Raw genomic sequence first — 13,964 nt, 5'->3', positions numbered from 1 at the left:
GCGAAATCAGGTTCCCAACCGGCAGATCAGATGGCAAGTACACAGCGTGCACAGTACTGGATTTGCTCCTTTGTGACTTTGATGACATGTTAGAAGCAAAAGTAGAGGGAAGGTCATGGTAGGGCAGTTCCTTGTCCGGTGACCCAAGAGAAAGGGTCTTCCCACCCTTGGCCCTTGGGGTAGGTGAAGGGAAGCCATGGAGGGAATCTGGGCTGGATCCCGGCGGGCAAGCGTCGGAGGCTCCGCGTTGTTCTTGCCAGCAGATGGAGCAGGGCTGGCATGGGAAGAGTGAGCTGTAGGAGCAGGAGGGCCTCCTGCCTCCATCCACGCCTGCCCCTCTCCCATCTCCTGGCCTGCTCTGCCCCTGCCCTGGAGGGGTCTCACCTTTCCTGCAGGAGGTCTTTCTCCTTCCCTCTCCTGGCCAGAGGTTCCATCCCAAAGCTCTCGATGAAGATGAACTTCTCCCAGGGCTGCCTCCTTGCACTGGTGAACAAGGCGATGAGGGCTGATAAATGTAAAAGCTTTTATCCCTGCTTCCCCACTGGTGCTTGCATGTCCATGCTCACATGTCCACAGACACCCACCCTTTTGCTGGTTGGCTGTGGGCTACCTTGAGTAGACAGAGACCTCCCACATACCTGTGCTTACATTCCATTTCTCCTAAACTGGTTCAGTGTCATTGTCTGTAGTGGCCAGCTAGTTTATCTTCCACTCATTTCTGCTCCTGCTGAGTTTAAGCCAGGATCGACATGAAAGATGGATATGTTCATGTCAGATCAGCAAATTAAAGCTGCTGAGCTAAGAATGACCAGATTCCCAAGGTGGAAAATCAGAGATGGGGTTGAAATGCCTGCTTAGCCCTGGACATAGGAATGAATGGAAGAACATGTAGCCATCTCCCTCCCACCCTCTTGCCTTAGGGCCCTCTCCAAGACTGATTCCCCCTCAGCACCCATTTCTTCATTCCTTTCACTTGCTTTTTTGGTGAGACTGTGAGACATAGGTCCTCCTACAGCTCCCACCCGTTCTACATGTTTCAAGCTTTGAAATTCAGAGGTAATACTCTCCCCTTCATACGCACCCACCAGCACGGTGTTCCCATCACAAGATCGCTGCGGACGCAGGTAACACAGCGGGTGGAGGTGAGGAGAGTACTGACCACTGCATTTCAGTCTGCCAGTGTGAAGAAGGACGTGTCAGACTCCAGCACACTGCGCTGTCTCAGCGGGCCAGTTCTGCACAGGTAACTCCTCCCCAGGCAGCAGGACTCCTCATGGCGAAGCTGCTCGTGAAATGAGGAGGTCCAGGGCACGAGAAGGGACAGCAGGCTCTGGTACCTCCTTGGTGGGCAGAACTCCGTGGGCATTAGAGTCAGGCAGTGGATAATGCAGATGCAGTGCTGCTAATGTGGGCACAGTCCAATGCAAATGTAAAGATGGACAGGTTATCCTAGGAGTCATGTGAAGTGCTGTGCAGGGTACAACATACTGTACAGAATAAACACTGTCTTCTTTGCTGGTAACTCTGATATTTATGCCACATTCTTCCCTGTTTTCCCTTTTGGTTTTCATTATTCCACTTTTTAGAATCTGTTCATTCTGCTTTCTCAAGGGAGTGGGAGTATTCTCTTTTTTCTTATTTTTAAAAAGCAGCTCTTTGGTTTATGTCATACATATGATCTTCACCATCATTAATTAAGACATCACCTGATGTTATGCCCACAGGGGCAAATACAAGCTTTGTAAGTGGGAAAGTACGTCAGTACCTCATTTGCTTAATAATAGTCCACACATTTGAAGCCAAAATGTAGTTGTGTAGCCCTGGTATGTTCCAAAACTGCAATACTGGTTGCATTTATTTTAGCCTGTTGTAGAAAATCAGAAATCCTAAAGATCATACCTGAGAAAGGACAGCAAGAAATCAGCACGATTTGTATTCTGTCTTATACTTTTTTAGGGGCAGAAAGAGATCCTGCTGCAGAAAATGCCTTTGACATAGATGTTTGAGTGATCTGGTACACAGACAGTGAGGAATAGCATTTTATAAACTTTTTATGGGGTATTAAAAATCCAAAGTGGCCAAGTTTTCTAACGGAAAAAGTAAAATATTTCAGGGTTTGAACAGAGGCAGCATCTGCATTGGAGTGACCCCAGACTAATTGACTCTGTGTGTGTGTGTGTGTGTGTGTGTGTGTACATGCACACGTGTGTGTGTGTTTCAGAGCGACATTCTTTGTTTTAGTTTTGTTATATTTCCTTTAAATATTTATTACTGGAATGTAAATTCTGCTGAAAACTGAGTTCTTTGCTTTGGAAAAACCAGACCGTCACCTACCACGGGTGTCATCGCTCAGTGGAATATCGAAGTCCCTTTTGGAGAAACAAAAGGATTTGGTTACATAAACAAGTCACTGCGTTGAATTATAAAAGTGGGGAAAAAAAAGAGAATAAAAACCTGCTGACGGCTGGTTGAACTACTCCTTGGCTACGTGTGAGCTGAAGTTCTGCAGATCTAGCAAGAAGCGGGAGCAACAGTAAAATGAATTGGTTACAAATAGTGGAAATAGTCCAGCAAGCACATTTAGAATATGCAGCCCTAAGGATGGCTTTGTTTTCAGATTGGTTTGTCTTTATTTTGAATGTCGAACATTAATAAGCTTCTTAAGGAGATTGGGGAGGGGAGAAAACATTGGCTGATCACCTTAAAGCCCAGGAAAAGAGGAAAAGCTCTCAAGTTGCTGGATGAAATAACAAACTAGAATGGGTTTATACTTCTTACATTGCTATGAAAGCTTTACTTCTTGATTATTTCCAGACACCAGAAGGTTATTAAAAATCCACAAAGGGAAAAGAAATTCTACATTTATATGAGCTTTAAAACTTATTTTGGGACCTCAGCTTGTTACCACTGTAAACCTGTAACATGAAAAGTATTACTCATCAGAAAGAGGAATCGAGGACCAGCCTAGCACTGCCAACACTTGGGAAGGAATTTATCACAGTCTTTGGGGTTACACTTTATTCTGGAGGGTCAAAACTGGAGTAGACTAGTGTGAATAGTACCAGTGCTTGGGCTCAGGTATTTGTATCACTTTAAAACCCACTGTCCTTTCAAGGATATAAATAGGCTTGGAAAAATCAGATTATTGGAAGGATTAAATTGGGATCAGTGTCAGTAATAATCTATTCCTTTGTGGTGACACCAGTTGAAAGAGGGAAAGTTTGGGGGAGGGGAGTAATGCTGTACAACACTGCCTATGGGTTATGTGGGAACGGGGAGTAAAAATGAGGGGAAGGAGCGTTAAACAGCACAGAGCCCACGTGCCTGGTAGGCAGGGCAAGCATAAGGACAAGAAAATCCTCCTTAGAAACAGCACTGGCCAAAGACCCTGTCTCACTGAAGGCTAGCTAGACTGATCAAGTGTAAAAATACACTAGTCTTTCGAGTTTATTAAATTAATAAACTCTGTCTATTCCTGTGTTCCCGTACTTCCAGCCCCATCACCCAGCACGCTCAAAGAGCCACAAAATCAGAGAGGGAATTTTTCTGTAATTCTCTTTTTTTTAAAATCACATTCCCTGAATCTTCTCCCTGCAGCATCACCCCGGTTATCTCCTGACTGGGCTGGAAAAAAGGCAGCACGTGCTGGAGCGTACTGGGCTGAGGGATGTAGCGTGATCCCAAGCATCAGCCCCTCCATCTCCAGCTCAGCTCACGGCACTGCAGTTCCCCCGGCCAGCCCTCACCCAGCCGGCCCGCGACTGAATTCTGTGCAGGTGTTGCCTACATAAGAGCCAAGCGAGAAGCAGCTGGCCCAGGCTCTTTATCATTGCACAAAATACATTTCTACAAGTAAGATCAAATTTACTTGGCTTGTTTTGATACAGAATGATTTTGATAGCGGTGACTTTAATTTGGTGATAAATTGCCTGCTGAATTTCCTTTCATCCAGAAACATGACAGCAGACTACAGAAGGTACTTTGCGATGTTGAGCAAAGAAATCATATTTAGACTTGTTTTCCATCTAGCCTTTTGGAAGAAAGTTATAGGCTGGGGTTTCAGTTCAGGAGCCCTGCAAATGAGATCCTGCTTCCCTGACCAGCCATTTCCTACTGACCTCTTTGCCCCAGCTTCACCCACCACCAGCTTCACTGTGTGATGGTAGGACATCCCTTTAGGCAGGGACTAGGAAACATCTTCTGTATCTGAGTCCAGGGGAGATTTGTCATTGGCAGCTGTTGGCTTTTGGAATGTGCTGTAAGGCCTATCCTTTTTTCCAGTTTTTCCTTATCAAGGAGAATGAAGAGATGGATGGGTAAGAAGGGTATCCCGCCGGATAGGGGTCTTCTATCCTTCTGCTGCCTGGCTGAGCAGATGGTGCTGGCAGACTGGTGGTAGTGCAGCTCAGGGCTTTCAGTGCGTTTCAGTAAAGGTACTGACTATAGGCAAGGTAGTGGTGAGAAGAACGGAATTCAATGTTTCTTGGAACAAATAATACTTCTAATAACTACCTCACTTATGCTGCCCAATGACTGGAGCAAAAATAACAGGGTAAGCAACTCCCAGCACTGTCCTTGGGTGCTTTCCCAAAAGTTTACTTTCACTCTGTACTAAATGAATTATTGTATTTTTGCTGTTGAAGAAACAAAGATTGATATTTGGATTTGTGCATTTGTAGCTCTGTCTCTTCAGTGGCTTCCTCACAAAAGGTCATGGTTCTTTTTGCATTTGCCATTTGATTTTTTTTTTCCTAAATACATATTTAAATTTCTTCCCCTATTTCTTTAGACACAAAATGCAAACCTCTTCATCTACAAAAAATCTCAGGCGCTTTTCTTTTCCTTCTGCCTTTCAGTCCTGCTTCTGCTTTCCGTTTTTACTTCTGCTCAGTTAATTAGTCATTTATAATTATTTCTCTCTTTCTTTACGCAGGCGTGTGTTTTGCCTGGGAAGCTGCTGCCTAGTCCTTGGGAGGCAGCGCAACCTGACCTCCAGCCCTGCTTGTTCTCTGCAAACCTTCTGGCCTGGTGGAGCAGCCCTCAGCAATGCAGGGGCAGGATGGCCGACTCGCTTGGCCATGGGTGCTGGGCGCTGGGCGCCCGCTCGCTGTCTGCCTGGTGCACCAAAGCATCTGGCCACGCACGTTCATCCTGACAGAGCCTGCCCTCAGATGGGTTGCGAGGACAGAAACCCACCCAAGGGCAAAGCGGGAGAGGCGCGAGCGCCCTGCGAGAGCGAGGAAGGTGAGAGCATCCCGGAATCGCAGGCTCCGTTGTCCCTTCGCCTCCCGCCGCCGCCGCTCTTCTGCTGGGGAAGCCACGCCGGCAGCAATGGCACTGCCTGCTTCAAAGGGCTCCTGCCAAGCACGTCGCTGCTATTTGTGTCATGGGATGAAAGTCTTGAGCGAGTGGTGATACATAAAGGAACAGCCCTAGCGTAATTACTGATCCTGACAGCTTTTCACTCCAGAAAATTTGAGGGTAAGGAAATAGCTGTGCAGGTAAGCAGGAGACAAATCTCAGTTTGCGGCATCTTCCTTATTTTTGCATTTGCAGTGAGTCCCAGGGTTGCTGTCCCACAGGCAGGCTTTACTTAGGATGCAATCCCTTTCTTCTGTATTTCGAAGTCATTTCCAGCTTTCCCCTTGGACAGCAATTAGAACCAACAGAGCTGATAAAAAAGCAGGGGGGAAGAATCTTCACAGACACTTAATTTCAATTTTCTTTCTATTTTTTTTTTTAAATTTGATGTTTTAGAAATGTGTTTCGAACACTTCTTTCTTGAGGTTGTGAGCAAATTTCCCTCTACTCTCCCATAATCAGGTAACAATAGGAACAACATATGCCCCCTTCTATATCCACATTAAAGACATTTATGCCTGTCCCACTTCAGAAATAGCTGCTACTGTGACCTGCATTTTTTTCATGTCATCCCCACTTTCTTGTGGGATCATTTTAATTTCTCTGTAGTGGTAGAAAAGGAGTCCCAGGCATGTGTTTTTCTCAGAATCAGGCTGAGACTCAGTTTCTGGCCACAGCTGTCAGTCAAGTTTGGTAAGGGCTCTAGCTCGAGCAGCAAACTGCCTCTTAGTACCGATACCCAGAAGAAATTCTTCACATTCACGCCAGCCAGGCTCCAGTGGCTCTCTGCTCACTTCTAGGCAGCTCCTGGTCCGTAGAGCTCAAAACTTTCCATGCTCTCTGACTGGGACACCTTCTGTGACTGCACACAGGCTGGGAAGCAGCACCTGGTTTGATTTCAGCTCTCCCAGTTGCCCCAGTTTGCTGGGTTCTGGAAAACAATCCAGGAGCAACTGGCACGCAGGCTACAGGCAAAGCAGACCAGGCGGTGGAGGCTGCTGCGGGTTCTGCTCTGCTCCCAGTGCCGGGGGTCACAGCGCTGGTGCCTTGGGTCGCCCACCAGCATGAGGGCCAGAAGCACGACATGCTCCGAGATGGAGCCACGGGCACCGGGTACCCCCCGGAGAAGCTCACAAGCCAGGGTTGTTTCATAGCCGAGCACAAAACTCATCTTTTCTCGGATGCCTCACAGATATGAAAAGGAGCGGGAGGGAGCGGACAAAGAAGAGTATTCCAGTCCAAGCGGCCAAGCGCTAGGGCGGGAAGAGCAGGGTCCACGTTCAATAACATTTATGCTTTTCTCAATATTGTACCTGGCGCCTGGGTACGGTAGCAGTTGGAACCTCATAAATACCAATGACAGATAGTAATTAGCACCCCATAAATACCATCAACAGATAATCCTGCCGCTAGGAAGCAAGAACAAGCTTTTCATACCCAACTGGCTAAGCAAGCTTGAATGTGAATATAACAAGACGACGGAAAAAAACACCATTCAAAAACAAAGGTCTTCCTCTGGAGTCGAACTTTTTAAAGGAAATAAAGCCTAAACCAGCAGCCTTGTACTAGCCTTAGGCTCCGAAGCGCCCCAAGTCAATTTGTATCTGGCTGATAAAAGGGTAGTTGATGGATTCATTACAGCCAAAGGCTCAGCTCCTAGGAATGCAAGTTGCTTTATTTTTTTCTGGGATCCCTTCGATCTCTGCTGGAGGTTGAGGAGCAGGCTCCAAATTATGAAGTATTTTTGGAATTATATTGAGACCATTCCACAGAAAAGTCACCTTCAAGACTCCAAGACTCACTCTGGAGACATGGGGATGGTGGAAAGCTTGTAGCATGGCATTTTTATCTGAGAGAAAAAGAATACTGCAAATCTTAAAAGAATGGTAATCCCATCACATTTGGATGAACGTTAAAATCTGGATGTAGGACCTCAAGTTTTCTACATACTCAACTAAGAGCACAAGTTTCTATGAGGGTATCTGGAAGCAATAACAGATTTACAGATCTCTGTAGACCGGCTAGAGGAGGAAGACAGGCATCCTACCCAAACCTAAAAATCTAGCAATTGGCACATAAACTTGCCTTTCAATTCAGTGCATTAAATGCAGTATTTATTCCAGGTCAACAAAAGGTGTAGGAGGTACAGCATCTGCTCCCTAACTTTCTCCTTCTAGACAGAGCCCTCTCCGTCTCCCTGTGTACCTTGCAGCCCAGAGGGTCTTTCCCCTCGTCCTGCTTGCTAGCGTTTTGTCATGTTTGCCACACTGCTGTAGAGCTCCTGCAGCCAGACCAGTGGCTGAGAGTCTGCTGGAGGTTGGGGGTCTTCTCATCACAGCTGGTGGCCCCCAGGACTGGAACCTGCATTTCAGTATCTGGCAAGTGCTCTGGCAAAGCAAGTCACGTAGCGAGGAAACCTCCTTCAGCCTAACTCTAATAACCTCCTCCGTAAGAATGCAGAAACGCGGAAGGCTCCGCGTTCACTGATTGTATTTACCTAAGCGTTACAAAATATTAAATGGCATATTTAGCAAAACAAGAGCTTTCAGGTATTCTCCTCGGGATGCAATTGTCAAGGGCAGAGCCGCACATCGAGTTTGTATCTGTGTTGAAACCTCCCCCGACTTAATGAGAGTAAAATGCATGAAGTGTAATCATTATAATCTGCTTTGCAGTGACACAAACATATACAAGCCTTGTTCATACGACAGGAGTGTCCAGATTTTGCATCCAAGCCGTTGCCAAGAAAAGCCAGGTTTGAGGAGGGAAGAGGGAAGGGGGGGGGGAGAAGGGAAGACTGTAAGAATTGCTCAGCTGATATTGCCAAAGCGCATGGAAACAGCCGCTAAGTCTTTCGCTGCCTCCGCCCTTCCCAGTAGTCTCATTATGGTAAATAATGTTGCACTTCTTTGAAAACTCGGGTTTCGCAAGGCTGGCTGCGCTGAGGAGCTCTGCTCCGAGATGCCCAGCCCCGCGCTCGTGCCCCTTCGGTGCCTGGGAGCGTCCCTGTTCGCTCGCAGAGAGCGGCTTGAACTTCTGCCTTAAACTAAAAGCATATCGTGGCAGATACTCTGATCACAATGTCTAAATGTAATACACGGGAAGACAATTTAAGAGAGCTCAGCTGCATTTTTTTCAGCAACTGTCAGGAAACTGCCTCCGTGGCTTTCTGCTTTAGAGTAAGATTAAATGAATCAGTCTCACCATTTGAATGCGTGGGAAGCCAGAGACAGCCAAGTGACAACTAAGGATGGTTTATTTATAATTGGGCCCTCCTCCTATAGCTGTTTGTGCACAAGTCCTGCGCACGAAGTTCAAAAGTACCTGCCCTCTACGTAAAATTACTCACAAACGCTATGTGTAGGCCAGGTGGATGCCTGCGCTGGCTTGGCTGATCACAAAGTTCATGTAATTATTATTGAACTCTCTAGTGATGTTTGGAAAAAAAAAAAGAAAATACAGCTTATTACGCAGCAGCTTCAAAAGGCTCTGAGTCGGCGGTCCTCCAGCCAGGAGTCTTTCAGAACAAGGAAGAGTCTGAGCTGGGCATCGCTGCCAGGAGAAGTGCCAGGGGACGGCACAGGGACCGGGGCACCACCTGAGCGACAGCTTTGCAGCCAGGGCAGGACTGCGAGGGCTGGAGGAGGACGTGGAGGCGGCGTTGGCGGACGCTTCACTAGCAGGGACCTTTGATACCTAAGCTGCGGCTCCCCACTCCTGGAGCAAAAACACCTCTGGCTTTAACCTGGAGGTTTACAGGTTTCCAAAACGAGAGTTGCCAAAGACAGGTAAGAGCGCTGCAGCTGCCGCTGCAATCACAAGCCTGAGAGAAGTTCAGTAGCTCATGGTACTGTCTAATTAATAAGCCCAACTGGAGCGGCATCGCAAGGAGAAAGGGGTTTGCCAAAGGAAAACTGTGGGTTTCTCATCACCACCACCTCAGGATGTGGCTCCAAACTTTTGAAGCGTCCTTCCCAGTGAGGAAAGGCAGTATTCACAAATCTGAGATAAAGTTGCTGAGAGGAGGACCTGGGAGTGGCTGAGTCCCTGGGAAGAAGAGCAGGATTGCTCTTTGCCCAGCCTCCAAGTGCGTAAGTCACCGGAGCTGAGCTGACCTCCGTCCGTGAGCTTTCCTTCCTCCCCTCTTTGGCAGGCTTGGCCTTTAGTCTGTAGCATCAGTCTGCACCCCTAACTGGGAAATATTATTAAAATGGCATTAAATATTAAGAGAGACAACACAGCATCTCTCACAGTGAGGGAGCTCCTGACACAGCAATGCTTCTCCTAATAAACTGCCTTGACAAACATTTTACTTATATTCTTATTTCAATTAGATGAACTACTCTGCAGTGGTAAGGATGAGTGTGGCTGGGTGTTATTATGAGAAATAGTAAATATTTATTTGGCTCTCTCAGCATGGAAGCGGGTGGGCGGCAGGGTCTCAAGACAAGACCTCATCAGCACGATTTTTAAAGCCATAGTCACAGGCTGCGGCTAACCAGCAAGGCACGACGCTGCTGTCTGAACCCATCACTGACAACTTCGCTCTTGGTACAGCGTTAAGAGTGATGGGCATCATGGCCAGGTTTGGCTCTTGTAGAGATCTGGGCTGGAAAAGGAGATGACCTCCATTAAACTGGAGAGAGTCCAGCGGAGGGCTACGAGGATGGTGAGGGGACTGGAGCATCTCCCCTACGAGGAGAGGTTGAGGGAACTGGGCTTGTTCAGCCTGAAGAAGAGAAGGCTGAGAGGGGACCTTATAAATGCCTACAAATATCTGAAGGGTGGGTGTCAGGAGGATGGGGCCAAGCTCTTTTCAGTGGTGCCCAGCGACAGGACAAGGGGCAATGGGCACAAACTGAAGCACAGGAAGTTCCGTCTGAACATGAGGAAGAACTTCTTCCCTCTGAGGGTGACGGAGCACTGGAACAGGCTGCCCAGGGAGGTTGTGGAGTCTCCTTCTCTGGAGATATTCAAGACCCGCCTGGACAAGGTCCTGTGCAGCCTGCTGTAGGTGACCCTGCTTCGGCAGGGGGGTTGGACTAGATGACCCACAGAGGTCCCTTCCAACCCCTACTATTCTGTGATTCTGTGATTCTGTGAAATAGTCACTGAGTTTGTCTTAGAAGACCTGACCAAAATTACACTTCAGTCTGCATAAATCTTTTCCCCTTATCACAATTTCCAGTGTAACAAAGCAGTTAACATCACTCTCCTGATTCCTTTCTTTGAATAGGCTGTTCCAGAGGTTGAAGGCCAGAGGGAAGCCCCTTCCCTTGCTGCTGAAGCCATGTCTGAGATCAAACGCATCTGTTCTGTGCCGGTGAGGCCATGCAATTGGTCTTATTTAAGACCGAGAGTGGAGAATGGGATACCTAAAGCCGAGCGGTGAGGTGGGGTACGTGAGTGGGCCAGGCAGGCGCTGCCCAGTGGGAGTCTGGCTTGTAACTCAGCCGGTGAATAACTCCGCAGAGTCTGTAATGATAGGGGACCTCACCTAATGCCTCATCAAAAGGACAACACGCTTTGCAGAACAGAGCATCCCTCAGACAATCCTCTGCAGGCACTTTATACAGCGCTATAATCACAGCCTGCCCATATGTGACATTTTTTTAATAGGTGTTGTCATTTTAATCTGAAAGAGTTTCCTCCTTCCCCTTTGACTGGTGTTCTGGAACGGATTTAAAACGGGCGTTAAATCTAAAATTTCAGATCCAGAAGCATGGGGTTTGGTGTGCAAGATAATTCCTCGCACGCACGCACACCTACAGAAATCATTTGGAGTCTGGAGCAGCTGACTTCAAAGGCTGGGCCAAACGGTCCTTCCAGGTGGCTGTGTTTGGAGATGCGTGTCTGTCCGCGGGCATCGTAGCATCCCCGGTACCAGCAGCGCTGCGCTGGCTGGCAGCAGCCGAGGCTCTGCCCACGGGGCCCTGCCAACGCCACCGGCCGCCAAAAAGGTTGGGTGTGTGCTGGCGGAGACCGTCCCTCCCTCGGGAACGGCACTTTGGGTAAGAGCGAGCGCGTGAGCCGGAGGTTAGGGGACACACTGGCGGTTTCACCAAAGGAAGACGAGGAATTACAAAGTGAAACCCAATCAAAATTTAGGTTAGGATCATTTGACAAATTTCTACTTTAAAAATTGGGAAAATATTGGGGGGGGGGGGAAATTGTCGAAATAACTTTGTTACACTCTGGGTTATTTTCACCAGGACACAAGGACTGCATTTAATCTTTGTTGTGTAGAACGAGTATTTTTTTTCCCCTTGCTCTGAGTGTGTCTCTTCATACGGCCTTACCGGCGGAATAATTAGCCGAGCCGGCATCACAAATGCGGTGCTCTCAGGAGCTCGGTACCGATGTGCCCTTTCCCACCGCAGCGGAGGTAGGAGGGCTTCCAGAGAGCTCAGGGAAGCAGGATTCTCTCAGGAATTTCCAAGCACAGAGAATGCACGACTAGGTGCTGTTGGCGATTTTCACCAGGGGGATTTTCTTCGATGAATTCTTCCTCCTTCCAGCCAAGGACAAACCTCTGACACTAGCCCACATTATTGTTTGAAGACAGATTGGAATCTCGTGATTCTGACATCGTTTTATTTTTAATTTCCACACTGCAAATGTCAGGGGAAAAAATACCCTAAAAATTATACTTCAGAAAAGACTATAATTACTTCCAATTAAATCATGGCCCTGGTTGTTTGAAAGACTTGACCACAGCTAGAATTTCATTATCTGATAAGCACTTTTCTTTTTTATATTTCAAAGTTTCTTTTTTAATAAGAAGAATAAAAGGATCCAAGACCCTGACAACAATACCTGAGCCAACTGCAAAAGCTCGATGACGGGAAATTGTGTTTAACCCCTCAAACGGAGAGGCCAGATCATTTTTAGGGCATTTCTTTCAGCGATACTCCTGATGGGGAAGCAAGTTTCAGAAATGCGCTCAGATGTGGTGGTAGGAACGGATGAGGTGACCCAGATCTCTGCCTTCCCCAGGGCACTAATCAGACCGTGCGCTTTCATCGCACCTTGCTTCCATCCGTGGTACCTAAAGCGTACATCTCTCTCGTTTCTCACTGCCACCCTCCTGTCTGTGTCAGGGTACATCTACTGAAGCCACTGAAGATGCATCGGCATCACCTGGCTTCACAGCAGGAATGAAGTCTCATCCCTCCCTCCGTCTGCCCCGTAAATCCAATTGTTACCCCCTGAGCGAGGCGTTTGCGACACGCGAGCCGCACTGAGGATGCCACTGATGTTCTGAGTAAAAATGTCCGTGTTCTGACAGGGTCCCACTCGCTGGTGCACGGGATAATTTTGCTGTAGGTTTTTGTGGTCTTATTTTGAACTTTAGCTGTGATCAGGCCATCGGCCCCCAACCCCACTCCAGCCTGCAGCGTCTGCTGCATATGCATGCTAAGATAAAGGCCTTTGCTCAGAACATTACAAAATCAGCAGTCATGGTCCCGGGCCGGTACGCTGACTGTTTTCTGATGTGCTTAGGAGCCAGTCTGTATCATTGGCAACGCTGACGAGGGAGGCGTGAGCTGGAGGGAAGGAGCAGAGGGGGCTTCAGCAAAACGCCTGCCTGTGAAGAGGGTCGCGTGTGGAGGGACGGGTGGTACTGACGGGAGCGGAGTCTAGCGACAGGGCAGCAGCAGCGTATGAAGTCAGGTAACGCCGTAGCCCCTTTCCCTCAGCATCCCAGCCAGCAGCAAGCCCGAGTGTTTCAGTCGCTAGCAGCGACCCAGCATCCCAGTCACAAGGGACAGGGTTTTCCCCAGGTGATGTCATGGAGGCCGCCTATACTGAGCGTTTGCTAACGATTAGCAGAGACGTAAGGCTGGGAATGGACATACCATAGCAGGCTGCCTGGGCACCCGCAACTCGCACACAGAGCAGACATTCCTGCTATCCGCGGAAAAATCCTCCCCCAAATATTCCACATGACAGCGGCTAGTCTCAGAGCTGATCATATTAGGAGGAAAGAAATTAAAAATTGCAATTGACTCACCAGAAAAAGTATGTGAGTGTACCCAGTGAATAAAGTAGATTCCCTCAGCACTTACCTAATAATTTTGCTTTTAATTAAACTGTCCGTTGCCGCACTGATTTACATTTAAAAAGAAAACATCTGTGTGTATTTCACTGGGAAACCTTCCCCTGGTGTTTACAAAAATATTTTGCTTTGCTTAATGCAAAAGATTTAGGGCCCAATTCTTGTTAACAACATGCTGCCTTCCAGCTCCTCCGTCAAGGCAAACAGGTATTAAAGGTTGTCATTCAAGGGGACGTGCTCACCCTGCATCCTTACAGCCTTTCTCTTCTGATTTTTTGTTAGGTTGGTTGGTTGGTTGGTTGGATTTTTATTGTACCTTGCAGTCTTCTGTTAGTACATTTTCTAGGCTTACTCTTTCTGAAGAAGAAAATGCAGGGGACGGACAACGAGCTGCAAAAGCTGGGAGCCACAAACCGCCTCGGCTTTCTTTGGGAGAAAGAGGAAGACGTTGCACCTCAGCAGCAGGCACCTCTGGCATTGCCCCCGGCGGAGGCAGCAGAGGAGAAGAGGTGATGCCACCGCAGCATCTCTGGCTCTGAGACAC

Source organism: Opisthocomus hoazin, chromosome 8 (genome assembly GCF_030867145.1).
Source record: "Opisthocomus hoazin isolate bOpiHoa1 chromosome 8, bOpiHoa1.hap1, whole genome shotgun sequence".
Lineage (NCBI taxonomy): Eukaryota > Metazoa > Chordata > Aves > Opisthocomiformes > Opisthocomidae > Opisthocomus > Opisthocomus hoazin.
The sequence above is the reverse complement of the archived record's forward strand: the minus strand, read 5'-3'. Positions refer to the sequence as shown.